Here is a 24,991-nt window from a genome sequence, read left to right as displayed (position 1 = left end):
GTCTGAGATTTGATTTGATTTTAATTCCAACTCTGCAAAATATATCATTCCTCTTTAAAAGAGACTAAGCACCCTGAACTTGGAAGTAAAACATACTACTTAAGAGAAAAGAAACAAAGTTGGATTTAAAGCTGTGACAGGAGGGAACAATACTAGATTCTTCACCAGACTGTCAGGATAATGTTTATTTTCTTGACGTGTCATTTGAAGGGTGACCTGCTTGCTCGAGGTTTAGAAGTGATATGGTATCTTCTCAGAACAGTGGAACTAAAAGTAAGATTGCTTCTTATTACTCTGGACAAATGTCAAACAAGTAGGCACATTTATGATCTCTCTTCATCTGAACATCATTTAGTATTTTCACTTAGGCATAAAGATCTTGATTCAGCAAATCACGTTTTTAAAGCTAATCTTTATACTAACCTTCTACTATGAGCAAATTCACCTTACCTAAGTTTTATCTACTTTGCATTTATTCCGGTTTTCTAAGTATTCATTGCAGTTAACTAAGCAAGGCGGGGTACTGTACAGTGATTCCTCCTTTTTCTCTTAGACACTTGCCTCAAGATGTAATTATACCCATCCTAGAGGTATCTGCCTCTCTCCATCAGGCACTGAGGGAACCCAGGCAACTAGATCAGACTGGCTAAAGACTGGTGAGCTCATTATTATCTAATATAGGTTGATGAATCAGGAGCCACCCAAGTATTACCATGACTAATTGAAAAGCTGGTGATTGCTTTATTCATGACACATTTGGTTAAAGATCTTAGCAGAGGCAGGAAGTTCCAACAGATATTAGAAAGAGGTAACATTGGCAACAATCACTGGTATGTTTTGAATTCCGTGCGCTTCAAATTTTTTGCCAAACTACACAATTATTTTGTGTACCAGACCTCCACATTCTAGGTGACATCTGTCCACAGCAACTAACATTTTTTCTTCAGCTCAGACACAAATAACCACTTTGTTTCCTTTTTTGGGATTTGATTTATATTGTTTTCTCTTGAGTCCTGACATTCTACTGCTATTAAAAAAAACCAAAAATTAAACCAAAAACAAACCCACCCAAAACACTTTGAAATAATGAAGTTCTGTAACTAAGAAAAATCTTAGTCTTATGAAATATATAACAAAAAAACCTAAAAATTAGAGAGGGCATTTAGTTACTTAAAAATGAAAACACTGAAAATCTATTTTCTGTGCAAATATCTGTAATAATTTATTAGTAGTAACAGCTGTATGGATATCCTTCAGTTTTCAGGATCTGATCTTAAATATTTTTCCTCTAAACTTCATTTTAAAATGTCATGAGTATGTTATAATTAATTGATCTGAAAAGAGTCTTCAAGCCATTCACCTCCTTATTTCTAATTACTATGTAGGATTTCATGTAACAGCCCTGGAAAAGCTGTGATCCAACAATTTAGAAAAGACTCTACAAGCAATTGCTATTAGTTGAAACTTCCGGTTAGTAAAATGCAGGGTTTTCATCTTAAAATGACAATGTACTACATATCGCCATACACAAGCCTTTGTACAGTGATAAATGATTCTTGAATTTTCCTGAAGTAAGAGGTTATAAACATATCATTTCAGAAATTGCATTGTATTTAATGTTGTTTTTATTTCTGTCACTCCTGGGTAATGGAATTTTCTTCTAAAATATTTAATTTGAATAAATACACAAATGTAACTCATAACTTGCACGGTGAAGGTATGTCTTAGCCAGAAATTAAACAAAATAACTTAATCTAGAAGATAAATAGAACAGAATTTCAATGTTTATGCAAGAAAAATAGAATAGGATCATAGAATCACCAGGTTGGAAAAGACCTCTTGGATCATCGAGTTCAACCATTCCTGTCTGCCACTAAATCAGGTCCCTGAACATCTTGTCTACCCGTCTTTTAAATAACTCCAGGGATGGTGACTCCACCACCTCCCTGGGCAGCCTCTGCCAGTGCCCGATGACCCTTTCTGCGAAAAATTTTTTCCTAATATTCAATCTGAACCTCCCCTGGCACAGCTTGAGGCCATTCTCCCTTGTCCTGTCCCCTGTCACTTGGGAGAAGAAGCCAGCACCCTCCTCTCTACAGTCTTCTCCCAGGCAGTTGTAGAGAGCAATAAGGTCTCCCCTCAGCCTCCTCTTCTCCAGGATAAACCACCCCAGTTTCCTCAGCATGTCGTAAGACCTGTTCTCCAGCCCCTTCACCACCTTCATTGCTCTTCTCTTCGTTGCTCCAGAGCCTCAACACCCTTCTTGTAGCTATGGACTAATGGACTAATAAGTTGCATTGAGTTATGTAAAATATGATGTGAAGACAAAAAAAACAGTTTTGAGGAATTATTCCTGTCACAGAGAACAGATGAACAGATCAGCCACTAACGTCACAGACCATTTAATTTACACTTCAGAACTACATTTGTAGCTTAGATAGAAAGACTCCTGTTATGTTTATGTGTGCGCATATAAAAATATTTTAACAAAGATACTTTATAAATATCCTTATATAAACTTGAATTGTTTCCATAGATGGAAAGGGGCTGATACATGTGCTGTTATTTTCTTCCATCTCCTTGGGATCAAAATGCTATTAAATAGTTCAAAATATACAATGATATTGCACTTACATAGAGAAAAAAAGGATCCTGTCATCATCTACCAGTCAGTGGAAACGTGTGCAAAATTGAAATTCAAAGTTTTAAGATCTTAGTGTCTTGATATCCTGAAGTCTCACCCCACATTTAATGAAACCTGACTCACCCAGCCCAAAGCAGATTCTGATCATCATCTATTCTTTGATAAACTGGCCAATAGTTATTCAAAAATTGAGCTGTAAATATTTGAAGAGAAGTAATTCTGGATTTGTAAATATCATGAACCGTCGTCGAAGAGAAGAGTACAGAGGGGAGGAACACATATTTTCACTCCTGCTTTCTAAAACTGGATTCATAACTAGCCAAATGAAATGTTCGTAATTATTGGCCATCATTTATGTATTTCTGTTTCACAAGGTGAACAATCTATATAGCTGGTGGCTCTTCCCAAATATTTTGAGTACATGTTCTCAAAAGCATGTGGTTTCATTTTTCACTTGGCTTGTAGGGCTTAAAACCCAAGATTCTCCAGTTCTGATGTGTCACAGGTCTCATATTTAATAGGCAGAGTTGCCTATGTTTTCAATATTGATCCCATGAAGATATGTGCAGTTAATTGTATGCACAACAAACCTACTTGTGCATAAACTAACTACAGGCATAAATGTCTGCAAGTTCCGGGCAACAGACAATGTCACAAAATAGGTTACAATACGTATGAACTATTCAAAGATTTCACATACAACTGTATTTTTCATTGCTCCATTGGAACTGTTTTGTAAATACATGGTTTGTCAGAAATATCAGCTCTGGCAGATGAGCAATTAAGCCAACAAGTCATTGCTCCTTGTGAATGTTTCCTCGTAAAATAGCCCACTTTAAGACATGATTCACCATAATTTATTAACACTACAAAAGGCAAATAATTGTGTGGCTGACCTTTCTAAACAATGGGGGCACAAACCTCTGCATAACAAGAAAAAAAAAAACAAAAAAAAAAAAACAGAACAAAAACAACCCTAAGGTGCAAGTAAGTGAAAAGCAGACCACTTCTTTTTCTGGTTTAGGTCAAGATTCTCAGAATATGTAAAAGATACCATGCAGTATGAGGCCATAAATAGATTTTCTGATGCAGACAGATCTACTTTCTTCCCTGCAAAAAAACCTTTGCACTCTAGCATTGCATTGTTTCAGACACTATAGTAATGGCTGCTGACTGCATCTCCTGTTCTACGCATATTAGAGTTTCAGCCAACCTTGAAAGTTAAACTAAGCCTGGGTCTCAAATCTATTTATATCCAAAAGCAAAATCAATTCTAAGGACAACTAATCTATCTATTTTTATTTTCTTTTCTCTATGCCTATTCTCATTAAAATTAGGAATGTTCTCACCATCTATAAATATTTAACACAATGTATGTATATCTACCTATACCTTTCTTAGTTAGAAAAATATACTCTTGATATTCTCTAAAGAATCAAAATAAACTACATTTTCACTCCTGGCACTTCCAAAGTACATAAAGTTTTCAAAGGGATAAGAATAACTGTGCTTTTAAAATGCCAAAACAACTATATATTCAGCCCCAAACCCAGACATTACATCAAAATATAAAAAAAATAAAACCATGATCATAAATCTCTCCTTTTCTAAAATATTGGAACAGCATTCAGATTCCTATCCAATCCTAGAAATGTGTCCAAAGTATTTTGAGCAAGGTATTCTGCCCAAGGTGTTCTATCCAAGGATCTCAGTTAGCCTTTTACAAAGGTTTGGTTTTACTTCACAGAGGAAAATTGTAAGAAAATACTTTCTAAAAAAACACATAGGCAAAACGTTCTAGGCTGAGTCCCAAAAGAGAGAAGTTGAGTGATATATTTCACAGTGTATACCAGTAGTGATCATAACATGGGTCATAACAGTGCTTTGGCTTCATATGTCATATACTACATATGATAAACCAAACATCTCCAACTGTAAGTTACTAAAAATAAATTACCGGCTGTCTTTCCATTTCTTGTGGTTCCTCAGATACCCCAGATGTTGCTTTTTGTAATTCCCTAGACTGCTAATACATTTTCTTTGTTTTTAATTACAGATATCAGAGTATTTTCAAGAAGCTATACCCATCGGAGTTATTTTGAGTTCTTGAAAATTACAAATAGCAGGGTGCTCATATGACTTGCCATGTCTAAGTTTTATAAGTAAGATCAGTACAAAACAAGGCTTCATAAATCAGTTTTTCAGCATCACTGTTGCTACGTATAGGTTTGAAAAGTTATTCTTTTTAAACAAATTACTGTAAAATTATATTGGATGAATGGTCTTGCAAATCCTGAGTTAGGAAATAAGCTAAGGCTACCTGAGAAAAGAGAAGAAAAAGGATATTTGGCATGGATTTCCAAAATGGTGTATGTTAAATTATTTTAACAATAAATGTAGTTCCCTATGTGGTTTGCACAACAAAAAAAAAAAAATAAAATAATTCTGTTATGAAATTTGTTAAGGGCAGGGGCAAGACCTGTAATTTTGAGAACAAAAATAAGAGAAAAGAATTTCTAACTGTGCCTCTTAGCCTCAACTTTTTGGTTTCACTGTTATGTAACCTAAGTTACTGCCTTGTTATGAATATTAATTAATTATTTGTTGGTTTAAAATAAAAATCTATGGAGATCAGAAGTGTCATAGCAATAAATTTTTAAAAATATCACCAGTTAAATTGTTCAGAGCAAATCACAGAATCATGGCACTGCAAGAATCATAGAATTGTTTGGGTTGGAAAGGACGTTTAAGGTCATCTAGTCCAATCCCCCTGCAGTCAGCAGGAATATCTTCAACTAGATATGGTTGCCCAAAGCCCCACCCAACCAGACCTTGAATGTTTTTATCGTTGGACCTGATGACCTTAAAGGCCTTTTCCAACCTAAACAATTGTGTGATTCTGTTTCCAGAAGTGAGGCAACTACCACCTCTCTGGGCAAACTCTTCCCAGGGTTTCATCACATTTATCATAAAAAAATTGCTTCCCCATAACTAGTCTGAATCTACCATATTTTAGTTTAAAACTGTTATCCCTTGTCCTGTCACTACAGACCCCGCTAAAATGTTTGTCCTCGTCTTTCTTATAAACCACCTTTAAGTTCTGAAAGACAGCTGTAATGTTTCACTGGAGCTTTGTCTTCTCCAGTTTGAATGAACCCAACTCTCTTACACTTTCTTCAGAGGGCTGGTGTTCCCTTCCTCTGTTGTCTGTGTAAAAGGTCCACAAGATATCTAGGACAGTCTCTTGCTTGTAATAGGAACATTGCCAACTTCAGATCAGGCCAGCTATGGTCAGTCACATCCAGCTGAATTTTGGCAATTTCTCAAGGTGGGGATTCCACCGACTCGCCTGAGTAAGCCATTCTAGTGTTGCATTACCTTTAGGGTGAAGAACTTTTTCCTAATGTATAATCTGAAACTCCGAAGCTGCAGTCTGTGGTCAGTACTCCTTGTTGTACCACCTGCTACTATCAGGAAGAATTTGGCCTAATCTTTTTAACTTCCCTTCCCGTGGTTGCAAGCTGCAATTCCGTGGTCCGTTAGCTTTCTATTCAAAGAAGGCCCGCTTTCTCAATGTCCATCCATAGACCATGTTCTCTAGACCCCTAATCATCCTTGTTGCACCCTGCTAGACCTTTCCTGATTTCTCTACATCTGTTTCAATCAGGGCATCCAAAACCCAACAGAGTATCCCTGAAGGTCCTGCCTCATCAGTTGCGAAGAAACAGTAACTTCTCATGACCTATTGGCTACACAGCTCCTGAAGTAGCCCACTGTACAACGTGTTGCTTCCTTGGACTGAGAGCGCACTTTTGGCTTAAAATCGATTTGGTCTTAGTTGTGGTCCTGTTCTGGGCTACTGTTTGGCGACTTGGTAGCCAGCCTGTACCAATTTGCAGGGTTATTCCATCCCAGATACAGAATTCCCTATTTCTCTTCATTGAATTTTAAAAGGTTTCTGTTCATCTAGACTTCAAGTTTCTTAAAGACTCTGTGGAGTGTAGCTTTTCCATTAGGTATGTAGGCCACTCACTGATTTGCTAAGTGGGTACTTTGTTTCATCATCCAGATCACCATCCGTGTCACTGGTGTAGATGCTGGCCACAGTATTGGTTCCTGGAGTACACTTCTTATTACTTTCTGCCTGCCAACCAGATACCAAGCCACTGAACTCAGTGTCCAGCCTATTTTCAATCCTTCTGGCAGTCCACTTATCCAGACATATTTTCTCAGTTTCCAAATAGTAGTATTGAGGGTGTTGGTGTCAAAAACTTTACTAAAACTACTGAATATTTTCAGAAGTTTTTTTACATAACCTGGAAATAAAAGAAGAAAAAACATATTTGGAGCTGAATATTGTTTTTTTTTATATTCTAGTGCCATGGTCAAGTGCCTAAGGACACTAGTCTTTATATGGGCGTAACTGCTTTAGAGTTTGTACTTCTTGCTTAACAGAATGAGGAGAGACTTAAAAGCTAGTAATGACCACAAAAGCACAAAGGTGTACTACAGTGCTGCACTGAGATAACACTTGGCATCCTGAATCAGTCAGCTGATGGCTAGCTAGCTGGTGATAAGCTCGTTACTGATGACACTAAAATTATTGCAGAAGGATTTTGAACTTGCTTTAACAGAAAAAGTAGAATTAATGCGCTGTCTGATTAAAACTAAAATAGTTGGTTGCTTACTGTAATCCAGGCTAGCAGAAGTAACATGGTATAGTATTTAAAATAAAATTGGTTTTCTTTATGTACTTCAATATTGATTTACCAATTATTTCTTAGCTGAATGGAGTACATGACTATGTTTCCTTTTCTGGCTACAGAAGTCACCTTTATCAGGTTCACATCAATGGCTAGCCTTGGTTATTGCTTTGGTTGTTGTAACTTTACCTCGCATATCATAATTGCACCTTGTGTTTCACCATTCCTTCAGAGGAAATATATTTAAAGCTAACAGGCTTAAATCTCTCCTGACAGCACTACTGAAAACACTTCCATTGAATTAATACAGTTTGTTTGTACCTGCCTTGTTTGATGGATCTGACCTGAGTCTCTGGAATAGGGACTGAGTGTTCTCAAAAGATCGTGATCTTTCTATCAGCCTGCAGGAGGAAAGCTGAGCTTGGAGTTTATTAGGCTTTTCCTTGACAAAAGATTCAGTCAAAACAGTTAGCACAGTGAACACTTCATCAACATCTATAATGCACAGGATTTCTTCTTCTTCATCAGATACCATGCCTCTCTCCTTCTCAGACATTGACTTCTATGGCAAGGAAATGTGGGTGCATGCCAGAAGAGACACACACCTTGCATCAGAGCAACAGGACTCCAAAGCACTACCACAGTGTACCTAACTTTAAATCAAAAAATCTTTTTATTTTCATTTGCTTTAGTCAAAGCCCTAGCTCAGAGATAACAAGGTTGCAGCATCATACTGCAGATTTAACTTTACGGTAATGCTCTCTTAGCTCCATTTGTCTTAATCCCCACTGCTCACCCCACCCCCTCCACCACAACAGGCAACAGTACGTATGTGGGTGGAAGAAATCACTTGAAATTGACAGTTTATTACAGTTTCTTAAAGCTGCACAGAATTGCCTCTGAGTCACTGTATTAGAACTACATTTCTCTTAGCCACAGAATTGCTCTTAGCAAATTGAAGCCTCTTCCCTGCCCTGCACAGGCATGTATTTCACACCAAATAAAAAGGAACACTCATACCTGTATGTAGCTCTTACTAGAAGACAGTAACATAAAGAAGCAAATATGTAAAAAATACATTTGCCCTTAAAAATTTTTACTTTTCTGAAGTGTCTTTACTTTGTTACATCACAAAGAACACTCCATAGACTTCAAGTTATAGTCTTCGGACTATAAATTTCTTCTAGTGGGCAACTATAGATCCACCAGTGGACTGGCCATGCTTACGTGAAGATCAGTCAAGAGTCACAGAAGGAACTCCCCACATAGCTTATGTCTGGAGTCCAAAGCCTACCAGTAGTGCTTAGGAAATTACAAACTGACCCAAAAAATCCAGTAAAAAGCTTCAATAGTCTGCTTCTCATTCTCTACTGCCAAACTTATTCACCTATTCAGAAGCTAGAAGAACTGTCTTGAAATTTCTTCTTCTGGAAATAAATCTTTCTCTTAGAAGTTTAGGCTAAACACAGGCCTGTACGCCTTATGATACTCTTAACACATTAGCACAATGTCTTGATGAGTACCATGTCTGTGAACCTCACGTTCCTAAATCAATGTACTGCAAGGGAGGGTGTCTAATTAGGGAGTAAGAAGGCATTTTAAAATGCAGTTAAAGTTTCAATGGTGCAACACCAGCACAAAAGCAGGCTATGCTAGCAGAAGACTGTGAAGGTGCCCTAAGCATACCTGAAAGTCTGATCATAAGATCTATGTGCTAGAGAGACTGATGAAGCCTGAAATTCTCCTGCTTTTACTGTTAACTGTCTCCCCTCCAAAGTTCTCACTTTCTCAGCTTCTCAAATATAAATTAGAGACCAGGAGAGAAAGAGAAAATGTATGGGGGCTTTTAAATCAGGTTTCGCTGTCATCATTTTGTAAGGAAAGTTTGTGGAGAAAAATTATTTTGGAACAAAGCATATGCAACTCTTAAGGAGTAAATCTGACATACAGCAGCACTTGCTTGTCTTGCATGGTTTGGTTCCAAATATTATAAGTTAGAGCAGTCTCATAAACCAGGAAAATTCACTGTGTGGTTTCCTTGGGATTACAGCACTTAATTTCCACATTTCACCTATTGACCTTTTCATTCATTCTTGTCAGTGACATCTCATTATATAGTGCACACATGACTTGGAAATCAATTCCAAGGACTCCTATCCTCTACTTACAAAGATGATGAAATTATTTCTTGTAAAATAAACTTATAAATAAGTCAGAAAAATACTGGCAGTAAACAGGAAAAAAGTAATAAATAGGTAAGTTTCAAAGAGGTTTAGTGCTTAGGGGATATATGCAATTGCAAAAACATGAGAAGGAGCCTGAATTTAAAACTTTTGTGCTAATTATCTGTCTGATAATTTGCGCAAATACGGACACAGCCAAATAGGATGAATGACCCCACAGAGAACTGGTCCTTGATATAGAGTTAGCATAGTTAAGTCTGTAGTCCACCACAATGATACTGGCATTGATATTGTCTCTCTCTGAGTTGGAGAGATATGGATTTTATGGATGGATCAGTTGTTGGATAAGGAATTGTCTGGATGTTTGCACTCAGAGTATTGTGGTCAATAGGTTGATGTCCGAGTAGAGACCAGTGATGACTGATGTTACGCAGCGGTCGATATTTGGGCTGGTGCTGTATAATACCTTGTTGAACAAGTGGACAGTGGGATTGAGGGCACTCTCAGGGAGTCTGCTGAAAACACCAAGCTGTGTGATACAGTCAACACGCCAGAGAGAAAGGCTTGAGAGGTAGAACCATGCGAACCTCATGAAGTTCAGCAATGGCAAGTGTGAGGTGCTGTACATGGGCCAGAGAATCCCAAGCCCATATACTAGCTGGACAGAGAACGGATTGAGAGCAGCCCTGAAGAGAAGGACTTGGGCATATTGGTTGATGAGAAGCTCAACATGATCCAGCAATATGCATTTGAAGCCTGGAAAGGATACTGTGTCCTGGGCCACATCAAAAGACCAGTGACCAGCATGTCAAGGGAGGTGATTCTCCCTCTCTCTCTGCTCTGGGGAGACCCCACTTGGACTACTGCATTCAGCTCTGGGACAACATAAGAATGACATAGATCTGTTGGACTGAATCCAGAGGAGGACCACAAAGATGATAAGACGGCTGGAGCACCTCTTCTAGGAAAACAAGCTGAGTTGGTGTTGTCCAGCCTGGAGAAGACAAAGCCCTGTGAAGACCTCACAGCAGCTTTACATTAACAAAAAGAGGCCTGCAAGAAAGCTGGGGAGGGACATTTCACAAGTCCTTGTAGTGACTGGACAAGGGGTAATGGCTCTAAACTGATAGAGGGCAAATTTAGATTAGGTACTAGGGCAGTGAGGCACAGGAATGGGTTGCCCAGAGAAGTTGTGGGTGTCCCATCTCTGGAAATGTTCAAGGCAAGATTGGAAGTGGTTTTGAGTGACCTGGTCTAATGGAAAGTGTCCCTGCCCATGGCAAGGTGGGGTGGAACTAGGTGATCTTTAAGGTCTCCTCCAACCCTAACCATTCTATGATTCTGCTTTCCTGGTGTCACGTTTATAATTGTTATTAATCTTGCTTACTTCTCTCAGTATCTTAAAATCTACCATTTCATGATGGCTAAAGCCAAAACTCCCACGACCTTCACATTTCCAAACAGTTCTTTGCGAGAGTAACAGAGTCAATAGAACATCTTCCTTAGTCAATTTATTCATCAAGAAAATGTATTAAACTCACTCCAAGAATCTCCTGGATCACTTCTGCCCAGTCCTCTTTCAGTGGTTGTTACACTAGCTCATGTTCCTTCATAGAATCAGGATCTGCACCTGCTGGTCTTCTTTCAGTTTTCTAAGCTAAGATTCACACTCTTGTTGTTATTAGGTGGTCTGTAGCAGACACTCATCATGAAGTCACTTGTTGACTCTTTGATGCTTCTTTAACCATAAACATGCAAATTAGAGCTGGTTTGTGGCATTGAGCTTCCTGTCTTTATAGAAACTGCAACCCCTTCTTCTTGCCTCCCTGATCTTGTCCTACCCAAACACTTCACACCTATTCAACACAACACTATTCAAGCAAACTATCTCAGCATGTCTCCGTGATCTCAGTGAGATCGCAGTCCTACAAGCACACCTAGACTTTTACCGTGTGTTTCCCATGCTGTGTGAATTGGTGCACAGGTGTCTGAGACAGGCCTCCAGTAACACTGTTTTCTGAATGGAAATATGAGAGCTTCCTTCAAGTTGTGTCCCCAGGCACTTCCTTATTGCCTCTCATGCCCACTTTCCCCCTCAGCTTCTCTTCAGCCTTGGTCACTGCTCCCAGACAAACCTAGGTTGAAGTATTCTTCACTTGTTGACAAAGGTCCCCCCTCAGGTTCATCCATCTCTCCCCTGTGTTTTTTATTCTTCAAAGTGCACAAAGTAGTTACCAAAGACAAGGCTTTGCATGTGATATCAGCTGTGCAACCAGGCATTGACCTGCCAGATGCCTTTCTGCTCCACCTAGAATTAAGAACAGTTCTTGTAGACTTTAGTCCTTTTCTGAGCTGCCCCTTCCAAGCATATTTGTTTTCTCCTGTGTCAGTATGTGAGCTTTTAACTTGGAATTAAAATTATTACCCCATTTTTATCAAAATACGGTTTGGGGCAGTGAGAGAAGAAGTACTGGTCTAGTTGAAGAATTAACTACCTGGTTGCTGAATAAGGATATACCTAAGTTGGTAAAAGAGTTTAACAAACCCAGGTTATACTGTGTGACAATAAGCTGCTGTTTTCCAGGGAATATTAACAGTGTTACATAGTGATTTTTACATTTTCTCGCAATAATACTTAATCAATGTTCTCTTTCAGCCCACATATGTGTCATCAATGAATCATTACTTTGGGAGTAGATATCAGTTTTACCTGAGCTGCATCCATCGTTACTATACTCTGGATGAATTCTTGTGAAGTTATGACCTGTTCTTCTTCGGGGCACCACTAGTCAATCATATGTTACTGGCAGCTATATGACTTGACTCTTTCTGTGTCCTTTTGTCATCTTTGTGACAGGACCTGTTCTGGGGTTTTACTGAATAAATTTTTTTTTTTAGCACTGATCATTTGTCCTATCTTCAGTAGAATGAGAAGAAATTGTGGTATTTATTTGCACAGTGGCTGAACTCCCATGCATAAGAGCTGAATTTTGCTAAGAACATGCAACTCATTTTGTGTCCTTCACCACTTTTTTTTTAAACTTCTTTTCTCATGGCACAGTCAGCAGTACTCCTAAAGAAGATAAATAAGGGAATGTATTAATATTTAACAATTACATCAAATCTTTCATTCAAGACTACTTGCCGGAACAGTTAATGTTGAATCTTGAAGAAAACATTGCTAGTGAAAAAATACATCCAGCTTTTTGACGGACTTCAGCTTAAAATTTTCAAATTTTTAATAGTTGGAGGAACTTCTCTTCCAGTTTTCCCATTAAAAGTAATCACTCTTGATGAAGAGCAAGCAGAAAAATAACAAGTGAAAAAGAAATTTTGGGGAAGTCATAAATCACTAGAAAAGCTTTGAACAGAACTATTGTCTGACCCATAATTATAGCACTCTGAGGCCAATTTTGCACTAAAATAAACCTCACTGAAAAATTGTGAGACAAGCTTCTGGTTATATTACTGTTGAATTCTTTGCACAGTGATAGCAGGAATAACATTTTGCTTTCAGCCCCCATGCACAGCTACTCAGGCTATAAATAAAATTTCCTTTGCTCCGCATTTGCGCTGAGTCCTCTAACACAGCACAGAATCAAAAGTTGGAAATGGTTAAGTTGCATTGCAGATTTCTTGCCCTTTAAAGGGCAAGGGATAGTATCTGGCATTAAACAGACTACTTGCAAGGGTGCTGATTCAAAATGGAAATTAACTCAGAGTGGGAATTCACAGTGAGAATAACTACATGTGGTTATTTTCTTACCATTTATGAAAAGACCTAATGCCATTAATGCAGCTAAGTATTTTAAGAAACATTAATTCTGGAAAAGGGACAGGTTTTAGTGTCACGTACAGATACAAGACTCTAGAAGTTTTGTTGTAATGCCCGAGATGGGAAATTTCTCTAAAGAAATTATGAACTTATGAGGCGAAGCTCTACGTTAATGACAAGTATACTACAAATAGCTGTGAAGAAGCCACTCCCAAGATCTTGCTCTTTCTGTATCCCAAAAAGAATCAAAAATCTTCCTTCCAACTACTGAAATAAGAAAGTATTTTCCATCTTTCATTTTCTGTATTTTTGTACAACACAAGTCTACCCTGTGCAGAGTGAGATAATCAGCTGAGCACATTTAGGAAGACTGCTATGGACAGGCAACGTGGTCTTAGGTCTCACAATCTAACAGAGCAGTGAAGAACTCATATCACCTACTGACAGATGTTCTATGTTGCTAGATTCCGGGTCCTGTTGTCTACATACTAGGGGGCTGTAACTTACTCTGTGAACACATAAGCTCTTTTAAAATTAGACAATATGATTCTGTGCAGTTCTGTTGCATGTAGTATAATTATGACCAGATTCAGAAATCCCTGAGCAAGCTAGCCTGAACTTGTGGTTGATTCTTTTTTTGAGCAGGAGTCTGGGCTACAGACCTCCTAAGGTCTCTTCCAAGCCCAGTTATTTTATGATGTTATGCTTGGAAGCAGAACTACATACTGGAGTGAGAAGACGGTAATGAAAAGTCAGCTAAACTGTTTGGGAAGAAATAATATAGTTAGAAGGGAAAAGAAAACTCAGAATAGATTGGTGCCCTATTGTGACTCAAATAATTCTCTGATGCTCAGCTGTAGAAACCCCATGAGTCACTGCAACACTGCAAATAATTTAATGGCACAGTCATGCCTAAACCTTCTTTTAGGTCTACCACTGTCAAAACATAACAAACATGAAACATAAAGCATTACCCATGGATCCATGAGAAGCAACTGAAACAAGTACACATATTACTTGTAAACTTCACAGAGAACTTCACAGTAGTGTTGTTTTATGAAATAACTGAAATAACGGAGCAAACAGGTTTACTTACTCCCGCACACAAGACTCTGAAGGATATGGTTGACAGAAGATGGAAAGATGAGAGGAACAACTGAAGAAAAGACTACAAGAAAATTATAAAGAACATCTTTGTGAAATTTTTTATTTGGAGAAGCAGTTGTCTGTAAGCATAGAAATTAATGTCAGTAAAACCTTTGTCATTCATTCAAAAAGAAGAAAAAAGAAAACTGTGATAGCTGCATACATCCTGTGTGCAGAAAGGTACAAATGGGTTAAGCCTTGCTGAGTTAATATACACGTGGAGTTCAGATTCCAGTATGTCTGATGATGGAAACCATCCAGTATAACGAAGAGCAGAAATTAAACTCATCATGATCGCTTATTCAGAAGCAGAGAGACATGTGCTTATCTAGACTAGATAATTGTTTTAAGCTAAGGAAAACAACTGAAATTTTAAAAACAAGTTATAAACTTTCCATAATGAGGGGACATTGACTGACTAACAGCTTGGTGCCCAAAAAGGAACCACAGTAACAGCTGTCTTTCCAGCAAAGTGGTAGTTCTAGATGAAATTAAACATAAACAAAGGATTTGCACAAGGAAGAATTAGGCCTAAACATTTCTGAAAAAAAATGCTAAAAAAGGTACATAGTGAACTTATGGCAAAATGAAAACTGACTTCAGTTAGCTCACTGCGTCTATGACAGGATAGTATTTTCTATGAAGGAACAATAGAAGAAAAATTCATTAGAAGAGAAGCAATTAACTTAAAGTTAGGACTCAGCATCAGGAAAGAGAAGGAAATGCTGTGAAAAAATTGAGGATAAGAAGGAAAATATTCAAAGTATTCTTCTAAAGGTCAAGGTAAATATCAAAGAAGCTACTCAGTGGAAATGTCATTAACTTTAAAACCCTGAGAGCAGTGGCAAATAGAAGGACTTGTTCAATATGCATGGTTTAGAACATAGCCTGAGTGGCCCTTACTACAACTACATTTAAATGATGTATTGTGTTACAAATATGATTTTTTAAAAAAAATTATTAAACAGTTGCCCACCACCAACATTGCTTCATGTTACAATGCAGAAAATACTCTTCAATAGCCCAATAAGTGATATATAGTAAAAGCAAGAAAATAATTGTCTTAGTTAATATAGTCAGAGATTAAAAAAGTAGAAAGTAGAACCATAGTAAATCAGGCTTATTTCAGCATTTGAAGTTTAGCCATAAGGTTGAGATCCATCTTACTGGTCAGCTTCTCCTACTGAATACCTTGTACTCTTACTGAACATGGGCTTTGCTTTCTTCTTGTACAATTGCTAGTCTCTTTTAGAACATTTCAGTTTTTCTAGAATAACATTTGGTTTCTACAAATCCATCTTACTTCTTAAATCCTCATGGTAATCCTCAGCAGGCATTTATCCAGATGAATTTTCACTTTCTGAACAGAGGAAAAATAAAGACTAAAGTTTTTCTGCGCATATATTTCCTAGTTGAACACGGACTGTGTCTCATTCAGGGAAGAGGAACAAAATGACAGGAAAAAAAAAAAGAAAACAGTGAAAGAGCATATTCACCTCCCAATACATTTTAAAACATTTTAGCACAACTACAACATATCAGATAGCATAAACTGCTGCTTCTGCATAAATTGGGAAATCCACATAAAACAAAAAAGCAAGCTATTTTTATTGAGTGTATTGATGCTGTGAAGATTTATTTCAAAAGAAGTTCTCAATAAAACAAAATCAATTGGTTACAATATTGGTTTTGTTATTTTCAAGCTATTAGTAGTATTGAGTAACCATTATAATACTGTAATTCTAACAACTTGTGACTGCATACTTTAAAAAAAATAAGGTTAAAGAAAGATCAGAAAAATTGGAAAATCATCTTATTAAGTATTCTGGGTGACACAGTCATTAGATCTAGGGATCTCATGGACAAGGCCAGGTCCAATAGGGCTTGGAGAAACCTAGTCTAGCAGAAAAGGGTTTAGAACCAGGTGAACTTTAAGGCCACTTCAACACAAACTAATCCATTATTCTATGATTATATCAAAATCTGAAGAGCACCAAGTGTTACAACAGAGAATGAAATTGTGTTTGCTGAAAAGAGCAAAATTCATTTAACTTCATCTGAATCAAGGTTTCACCTATGTACAACTCTAATATCTTCAGTGGAAACAATTCATTGAAGCGGAGGCTACAAACTATGACTTGAGCTTATTAACAGATTACAAAACCAGATTACAAAAAGCACAATGTAGCTCTTGCAGAATACTCTTTTATCTTGTACAGAATTTCAGTACCCTTTCATTTTTCTTTCAATTCCCACAGTTTCTCACAGAGAACAATGGGTTTTCCAGAGGACCCATCTGATAACTCACAAAACACTACTGCTATAAAGATTGCTTTGATTGGCATTGTTTGAATGAGTATGGGCTGCTAACTTGAAAAGAGCTTGGAAAATCAGAGTATTGTATAAAAAATGTTGATCTGCTGTAAAAATACTGCTAAAAAGATTTAAAATCTTACAGTTAGAAGGATGAAGAAAAATTATCATGAGCAATAACATTGTCTGTGGCATATACCTCTTAAGAATTCTTCATATTTATGAAACTAGAGGCAGATTCTGGACATTTTAACATCAGAAAACAATCTGTGACCCTTTTTTAAACTGGATTACATTGTCCCAATAAAGATTGTTTCTCTAGTTTGCTCCTGGGCCTTTCTTTGTAACTACAACTGCTTTGAGAAAGCATGTAAGCATACTAAAGAAGAAACAGTCTTTGAACTGTTCTCTACTCTATTGCCATTGTGTGTCAAATGCACAGGGAGCCTAAGCTGCTCCACAGAGAGGAAAAAAGCTGTCATTTTCCAGAGCAAAAGATCAACAAGGAAAGTTTTTTTTAATGTTCTTTGAAAACACAAATTCTACAGTAGTCTTAAAACAGAAGACTCTAAAATTATGATATACCCAAAAAAAAAAAAAAAAAAAAAAAAAAGAATCAGGGATTTTAATACACAGAGGAAAGACCTTCATAGTCAAAAAGTATCAAGCAATTCAGTATATGGGTGTTTGGGCTACATCTCATTAATAAGTTCACAATGAGTAATTGTGTATGTACTTGTGGATTTTCTTATACATAGCTTACATGCATACAAAGTTTGATTTATTAAGCATGAATAAGTACTCTGGAATATTTCAGAGTTTTCCTGTTTCAGTTTGTAACACAAACTTCCTTTTTCTGTTTTCTATCCACATTACTTAGTTTCTCTGTGACTTTTCCAATAAGCAATACCCTGCTCCTCAGCAAATGTTCTAGAATAATTTCCTCCTATCCTCGTCCCACTTCATTGCTTAAGAACATCTGCTGGCATTTCTCCTCCAAAGTACTCTTTTATTGTAGTTAAAACTGGTATTAGTGAATGAGTATCATGGTAAGAGATGTGCTGGAAAGGAAAGATGGAAAACAAAGTTGTGATGATATTTGATTTCTTTTTTCTTGCCCCTTCTGCATCACAAAGCAACAAGAAATGCCAGGCAAGAAAGGTGTTACAGATTAGGAACTACATTTTGACTTCTATGAATTGATCTTTGAAACCAAGAGAACTACTGTAACATAAGAGTTATAGGTCTGCTTTCCAACATTAATTGTATTTCACACAGCACCACATTGGGTCCCACCTCCTACATAATTAACAGATTGAAGTACTGAGTTCTGTCTTAGAAGAGAAGATGATGTGTAAACTATTGAAGCTCCATCAAACTTGTATTACAGGCCTGCAACTGGAGAATGGGACACCCATCTTCCAGACAGATAAGATCACAGCGAGATCTTTTAAAAGAACAGCCGTTTGTGACCAGTTTTGTTGTGCAAATGGATCATAGAATCATAGAATCGTAGAACCATAGAATCATAGAATCCTATAATGGTTTGAGTCAGAAGGGACCTTAAAGATCGTCTAATTCCAACCCCCCTGCAATGGGCAGGGACATGTCCCACTAGATCATGGTGCTCAAGGCCCCATCCAACCTGGCCTTGAACACTTAGAGGGAAGGCATATCTGCAGCTTCTCTGGGTGATATGTTCTGGTGCCTCACCACCTTCATGAGGAAGTATTTCCTTCTCATATCTAGTCTAATTCTGGCCCTCTCCAATTTATTGCCATTTCCCCTAGTCCTATCGCTACATGCCCTTATCAAAAGTCCCTTCCCACCTTTCTTCTACACTCCCTTCAGGTACTGGGAGGACATTATAACATCTCTTCAGAACCTTCTCTTCTCCAGGCTGAATAACCCCCAAGCCACTTAGCCTATTCTCATAGCGGAGGTGCTCCAAACCTCTGATCATCCTTGAAGCCCTCCTCTGGTCCCATTCCAACAGCTCCATATTCTTCTCACATTGAGGATTCCAGAACTGGACACAATACTCCAGGTGTGATCTCACAAGAGCAGAATAGATGGGCAGAATCATCTCCCTCAGCCTGCTGGCCACGCTTTTGATGCAGCCCAGGATACAGTTGGCCTTCTGGGTTGCGAGAGTGCATTGCCGGCTCATGTCAAGCTTCTCATCAATCAGCAGCTTCTCATCAGTCTTTGAGACATCTTTTGTTTATATCTCAAAGAACCAACCAAGGAAGAGATTTCCAGATTTCTACAGAGTCTAACTGATAGCCAGGCAAGTAAACAAGACTGACTGTTGGCTGCTTATGTTTTTCATTGAACTGCTTTTTTTTCTCCTGGGTCACCTAAATTTCAACTGACATTACTAGTATAACATGTGGGTTTTATTTTAGTTGTCAGACAGAGGAACAGAGGTAAATAAGCCTGTGATATTAGGTCAAGTCAGAGCATACAGAAGCTAAAACCACAATATGGCTTTTTCTGAGGCTTGCTGGAGTCTGTAGGTACTTTACATGAGGGAATGAGTAACAGCAAGTCTCGGTGAGATCATTGCAACGTTATTTCCACAGTTCCATGAGTGATTTTTGTTTATAATAATAATGTTTGGCTGTAGTACTGAGTTAAAGACAGACAAGTTCACACGGCTACAGAATTACGATATTTAATAGTAATAACAATAACAATTGCCCTTAAGAACTAACAAGAAAAATGTAAATCTGTATTAAGAATGAAAGCTCTCCGGGGTTCTACTTATATCCTGAACAAAGTATATGCCCACACTCCTCACTGAGAAACAGTGTAATGATATCACAGCTAATATCCAACAAGCCAGTCACAGTAGTGTAGAACACCACACTACCAGCAACATGCTATCCTTACTTCTAAAATTAGCTCTTTCAAAGCTTCTGCACACTGTATTATGATGGGTACTAGAAATGTATCCATAGCACCAAGCCATCTTATGCTGCCTCATTTGCATTTTAACTAGTTATTGTTTGGGATCAGTTAGAAGTAAAGATTGAATCTGTTGTTTCCTCTCTTTCCAGAAAGAGGGGTAATAGAGGGGTAGTAGGTTTTTTTACTTTGACCACAATGTCTTCCAGTTCAGTAGAGGCAAGACAATTTAACACAAGGCTGTGTCTTCTTCTTTTACCTTCAAACACATCATTTATCCTGAAATTTTCTATCCCTTAACATACAACCATATTGTAGGAAATTAGAAATCTCAAATGAGTGGTGCCAACACCAACAGTGTCCCAGATATCTTGCCAAGTTTTCCCATACGGAAGGCTAAGTGACTCAGAGCAAGCCTAGTGAATTAATTTCCAGCATAACAATTCTTCACTGGAAAGTGATGATCTGAAGAAATATCAGCCCTCAAAATACTATCTATTTCATCTCTATTTCATTATTGATGTCAATTGACCCAAACATGTCCATCCACAGAAAACGGACCCTTTTCTTTCAATAAGTTCATTTTGACTATAAAATAAACATTTGCAAGTTGTTGTAACTGTTGTAAAGCAGGAACAAACTTTCTACTCTCAAACTAGTGATACCATCAACTTTCTAACTCTCAAACTAGTAATACCATTAACTAAAAGCAAGAAGGAATAATAACCTGCAAATGCAAACTCTTGTTCTGAAAATTTAAGCAGTTAGAAGGAAATAGAAGGAAAATATTTATAATGATTTCATTCCATGCTAATGACTCACAAGTGAAACTGTGATTGAAAAAAACGATTTAAAACTAAGCCCTGTATTTCCACTGTTGGAGAAAGCATAACAGCATATTTAAAAATCAAAAATAAAACTATACAGATAATGTGTTCATTAGTAAAACTATCTAGAAATATTCCTTTTGCCTCTGAAGTGGTCTATATTTGTTACAGGGATACACAGATCTCTGAGACAAAATAATTTTATTATGTAGTGCGAAGTTTATTAGCTGTGGCTGAATGAAGTCCTGAGCGTCAAGTTGTCAATTTAAATTGAAAACAATTAGAAATGATATGTTCTTGCATATCATTTCGACAAGCATGTAGTCCCAATTTGTAGAGGTCTTAACAAAACTCTCAGACATCTGGCAGGAAAACAAGAGCTAAAGTGTTGCCTCCTCAGCATAACATATAATAACTAATCATTAAAGTCGACTAAATAATCATTGGTTAATGAAGCAAAAGGGCACAGAGTCTTAAATCACAGCTTGTATCAGCAATTCTTGAAAATGCAGACAAACAGAAAAAGCATATTTATTTTTAAAAGAGCCAAAGATCACCTACTTCACAAACTCAGATTAAAGAAATTATTCTAACACCTTACAACAAACTTAAGACCTGTAAAATACTAGTGTGCTCCAGATGAAGAGTGAATAAGCTACTTTAAGCATCCTTGGTCCTATACTTGAGGGCGTTAGGAAGAAAAACATGCCTAAATGCTCCTAATAAGAGGATTGTGTTCCGTATTTCATTTGGGACCAAAAATAGGCTAATGGCTGTTGCTAATCTGATGAGAGTGGAAGGAATTTCCAGCTGATCTTAAGTCCGGCTGATTAACTATGAATGTACAAGGAGCACGAATGTACAAGGAGCACAACTGAACAAGCTACCCACAAGTTATTCCACTAAGAGCATACGTACATGTATGTACACACATCCACACACATTTTTATCTTTAATACTTGTGAGGATGACAGAAAAACGTCTCCCTAATCTAAATTATGCACTGAGATGAAAATTTTTCTTGTAATGAGTCTTGAAGAATGGGATTAATATAAAGTATAATTATACAACCAAAGGATAAATAGTCTTATTATAAATATTCTTAGAGAGTTCATTAGAGACAATATTCTAAAACTTTAAATGTTAGTTTTCTCCTTCCCTCCAAGAACTCTGATATTCTGTAATGCAATCCTTCATCATTTTACCAAGTAAGAAAAAGAAAGGATAAAATGTAGTATGAAAAATCCTTCAAAAAGTAAGGTGAGGAATATGTCTCTTTCATGGCCAGAACAGAGTGGCATCAATCAATGAGGTAACAGAAGTTATATGTCAAATCAGAGGTCACAATTCCCAGCTGAAGCATCCATTGGTTATTCTCAATTCTGACAAAGGGAAACACCATTTAAGTAAGAGAATGAAAGGAGAGGCCCATGAAGTGCCATGACTACTTCAAGTACATTTTTACTCAAATTTATTCTGCCTATTCTACCTGTATTTCAAGTCAAGGGGATATGCCTTTTCTTTATGCGGAGTGGTTCAACTAATTAGTCTGAGTTTCCTTTAAAAGCTGTGACCAACTTAATCACAACTACCTAACTGCTTTATTCTAGCTGACAAGTTGAGTAGTATCTCTGGTAAACCCATGTCAAATGTTTGTCTAAAATATATTTCCTAAAATATTCTTAAACCCAAGAGCAAATATTATGTCTCCCCTCTGTCTGTATTTGTTGATAGTCAGTTTTGTTAACGCCTGCCTCCTCTAGCTTTGACTACATCATGATAAAAGGATCCACTTGTAGTGACAGGCAGTGCCAGGCAATAGTGCAAGGTAGTTGCAGGAACAGACTGTGCAGGGCAGACTAGAGAATCAAGCCAACTCTCTCCTGTTATATACTTCTTTACGTTTATATGAGATAAATTAACAAGATAAAACACTTTTTAAATGTTATCATCTTAAATTCAAAATACGTGACACAAATCTTAGAAACTGTGATGCCAGTTTGTGTAGAATCACAAATCAAAAAGCTTCCCATTTTCATTTTGAGTGGATGGATAATGCAGCTATTCCATTAGAAATATATTTGCCAAACTGCAAGCTCTAGTATAACTACTGTTGTTGAGGCAGGACTGAGTTCAGTGGATTGCAATATAAAAAATGTGAACAAATAAGAGAAAAATAATATCAGTCAGTAGCCACAGGAATTAGCTTTTGATGACATTATTTGCTTTAAAAGTCACATTAAAAGACCAGGCAGTAAAATTGCCATGCTTTCTTTTTTAACACCTATAAATGCACTAAAAGGCAGGAACTAATGCAATATATGATAGATCTAATGATAATATTAATAAATACTTGACTTTTGGAATGCAGTGATTTAGGAAACTGTAAATGGAGACTGTCAATAAGGTTATTTTGCATGATTGCACTGTAATTTCTTTTAAGTCATTGATATCAAGCTGTGCATGATTATAGGCTATTTTAATCCTAATAACAAATAATGCATCTTTGCATTGCTAAAACAAAACTGTACAAAACTACTGTACAATATTACTGTTGTTTTGACCAACAATAATGTTAGATAATAGTAACTAAAGTTACAAGCAAGCTCCTGTGATTTAACTAGCCAACACCTGTCAGTTTACATTTGCAAACTGTTCATTTATGCACTTCTAGCCAGTTGAGAGAAGAAAATTACCATGGGAGATCATTCAAGCTAGCTTAGCTGCTTGTGAAAGACATGAAATGTCATTTAAATTACTTTTGTGTTTCCTTAAATTACTTTGTGTTTCCTAGAAGCATCTCTCAGATAACTTCTGTGAATTGCCTGATATATGGTTACTGTTTGCCTGACAGTAACTGGTTCATTTTTTCTGGCTCCTAGCTAGAGTTGAATTGTATTTCTCTTTCTAAAGCATACTTTATATTTGCTTGATAGCAATTTTTTTTCTCTGTTGCAAATAAAAACAATTGTTCTAAACTTTCCCTTACAACAGTTTTTCTCCAAAGTAAGATTCTTTCTTTAATTTTTATATAACTCATAAAAGTTAAGGTATTTCTGAAATGTTCCTCTTACTGGCACTTTCTTTTACACTAGTAGTACATGTAGAATGACTTGGTCTACAAAACCCATATTTAATTTCACTTTTTAAATCACCTGCTGTTTTTTATTACAGTTTGGATTCTAAACTCATAAGCAGCTAATATGAGAGAAGGGAGAATTGTTCTCAAAACACCAGTAAAGATATTTAAGGGAAGTAAAATGCACAATATTGTATCTTTATATAAACTACAAATAGCAATACTTCATCCTTTTCTCCAATTGTTTTTTGAGTTGGAGCCCACAAACAGGTACTGTTTATGAGCTGATAACTTTTCCTTTTCTTTTATATTTGCCGTCTTCTGCCACTCTTTTTCTAGGTGCGACAGTCCTCACAAAAGAAATAATCTCTGCCAATGCATTTCTCATCGGGAGAACCCCCCTCTGGTTAGTCTCAATTCTAAACTTCTCTTAAACTGCTTCTCTTCTGTCAGATAACCCATGGTGCCTAAGCTGATAGAAATCTTGGAATCAGAATAACAATGCCTTACTGGCTCTGACTAATTACACATATGTAAATAAAAGGATATAAAAAGTTAAAGCCTCATTCAACAGATCATTATTTGAAGAAAAATACAAAAGTAGAGGTTGCATGATACAATCATTTGTACGTACGCATTCCACTGAGCACAAAGACCTATCCAGTCATTCACAATATGAGTTCAATCACGCAGCGTTTAGGTACATATACATCATTTAGCCACTTACAGCACAGACATACTCTCCACCTGGTTTGCTGCAGGCCTACACTGTGCTTAGTCTTAATTATACAGCAAAAGGGTCAAGGAGTTTAATCATTCTCTTAAGATGCAGCACAACCAATTGCGCCTTTTCCATTCCCAGCCTCCTCACTGCTGAGGCTCACCTAGTAATCACATTAACACTGGGACAACAGCTGGCTGTTGCATTTGATTTTCCTTTGAGTAAAAGAGAGCGAAGGGAGAAATTATGGCACAGTCTATCAACTCCTTTCTCTCTGGTTTCCAGCCTGCTTCCTTGATGCATCTTACCTGCCAGTGAAGATGCGAAAATTAAAGAAGATGTTGCACTCTGCAGGGACTATATGTACCTTTCCAGGACAACCCTTATAAGGTTATAATACATTTTTTATTCCTTCCAATCAACTGTATTTTGAACAAGAAAACTATTGAACAGTACAAAATCATAGAGCACGATCACAGAGAAGATTTTGAAAAGAAAAATATTTTATTCTATTCTTTGAAGATTTCAGTTGTATTCAGTGATGAATTTTGCACATTTTTAATAATAAAAGATGAATGTTAAATTCAATAATTGAATGGCTAATAAAATCATGAGTTCCTGAAATGTGTTTGCCAAGAAGTAATGAAGAAGAATGAGGAAGCGCTGAAGAATAACCTATCCAACATACTA

Source organism: Cuculus canorus, chromosome Z (assembly GCF_017976375.1).
Source record: "Cuculus canorus isolate bCucCan1 chromosome Z, bCucCan1.pri, whole genome shotgun sequence".
In the NCBI taxonomy this organism is placed as follows: domain Eukaryota; kingdom Metazoa; phylum Chordata; class Aves; order Cuculiformes; family Cuculidae; genus Cuculus; species Cuculus canorus.
This window is presented reverse-complemented; position numbering follows the sequence as displayed.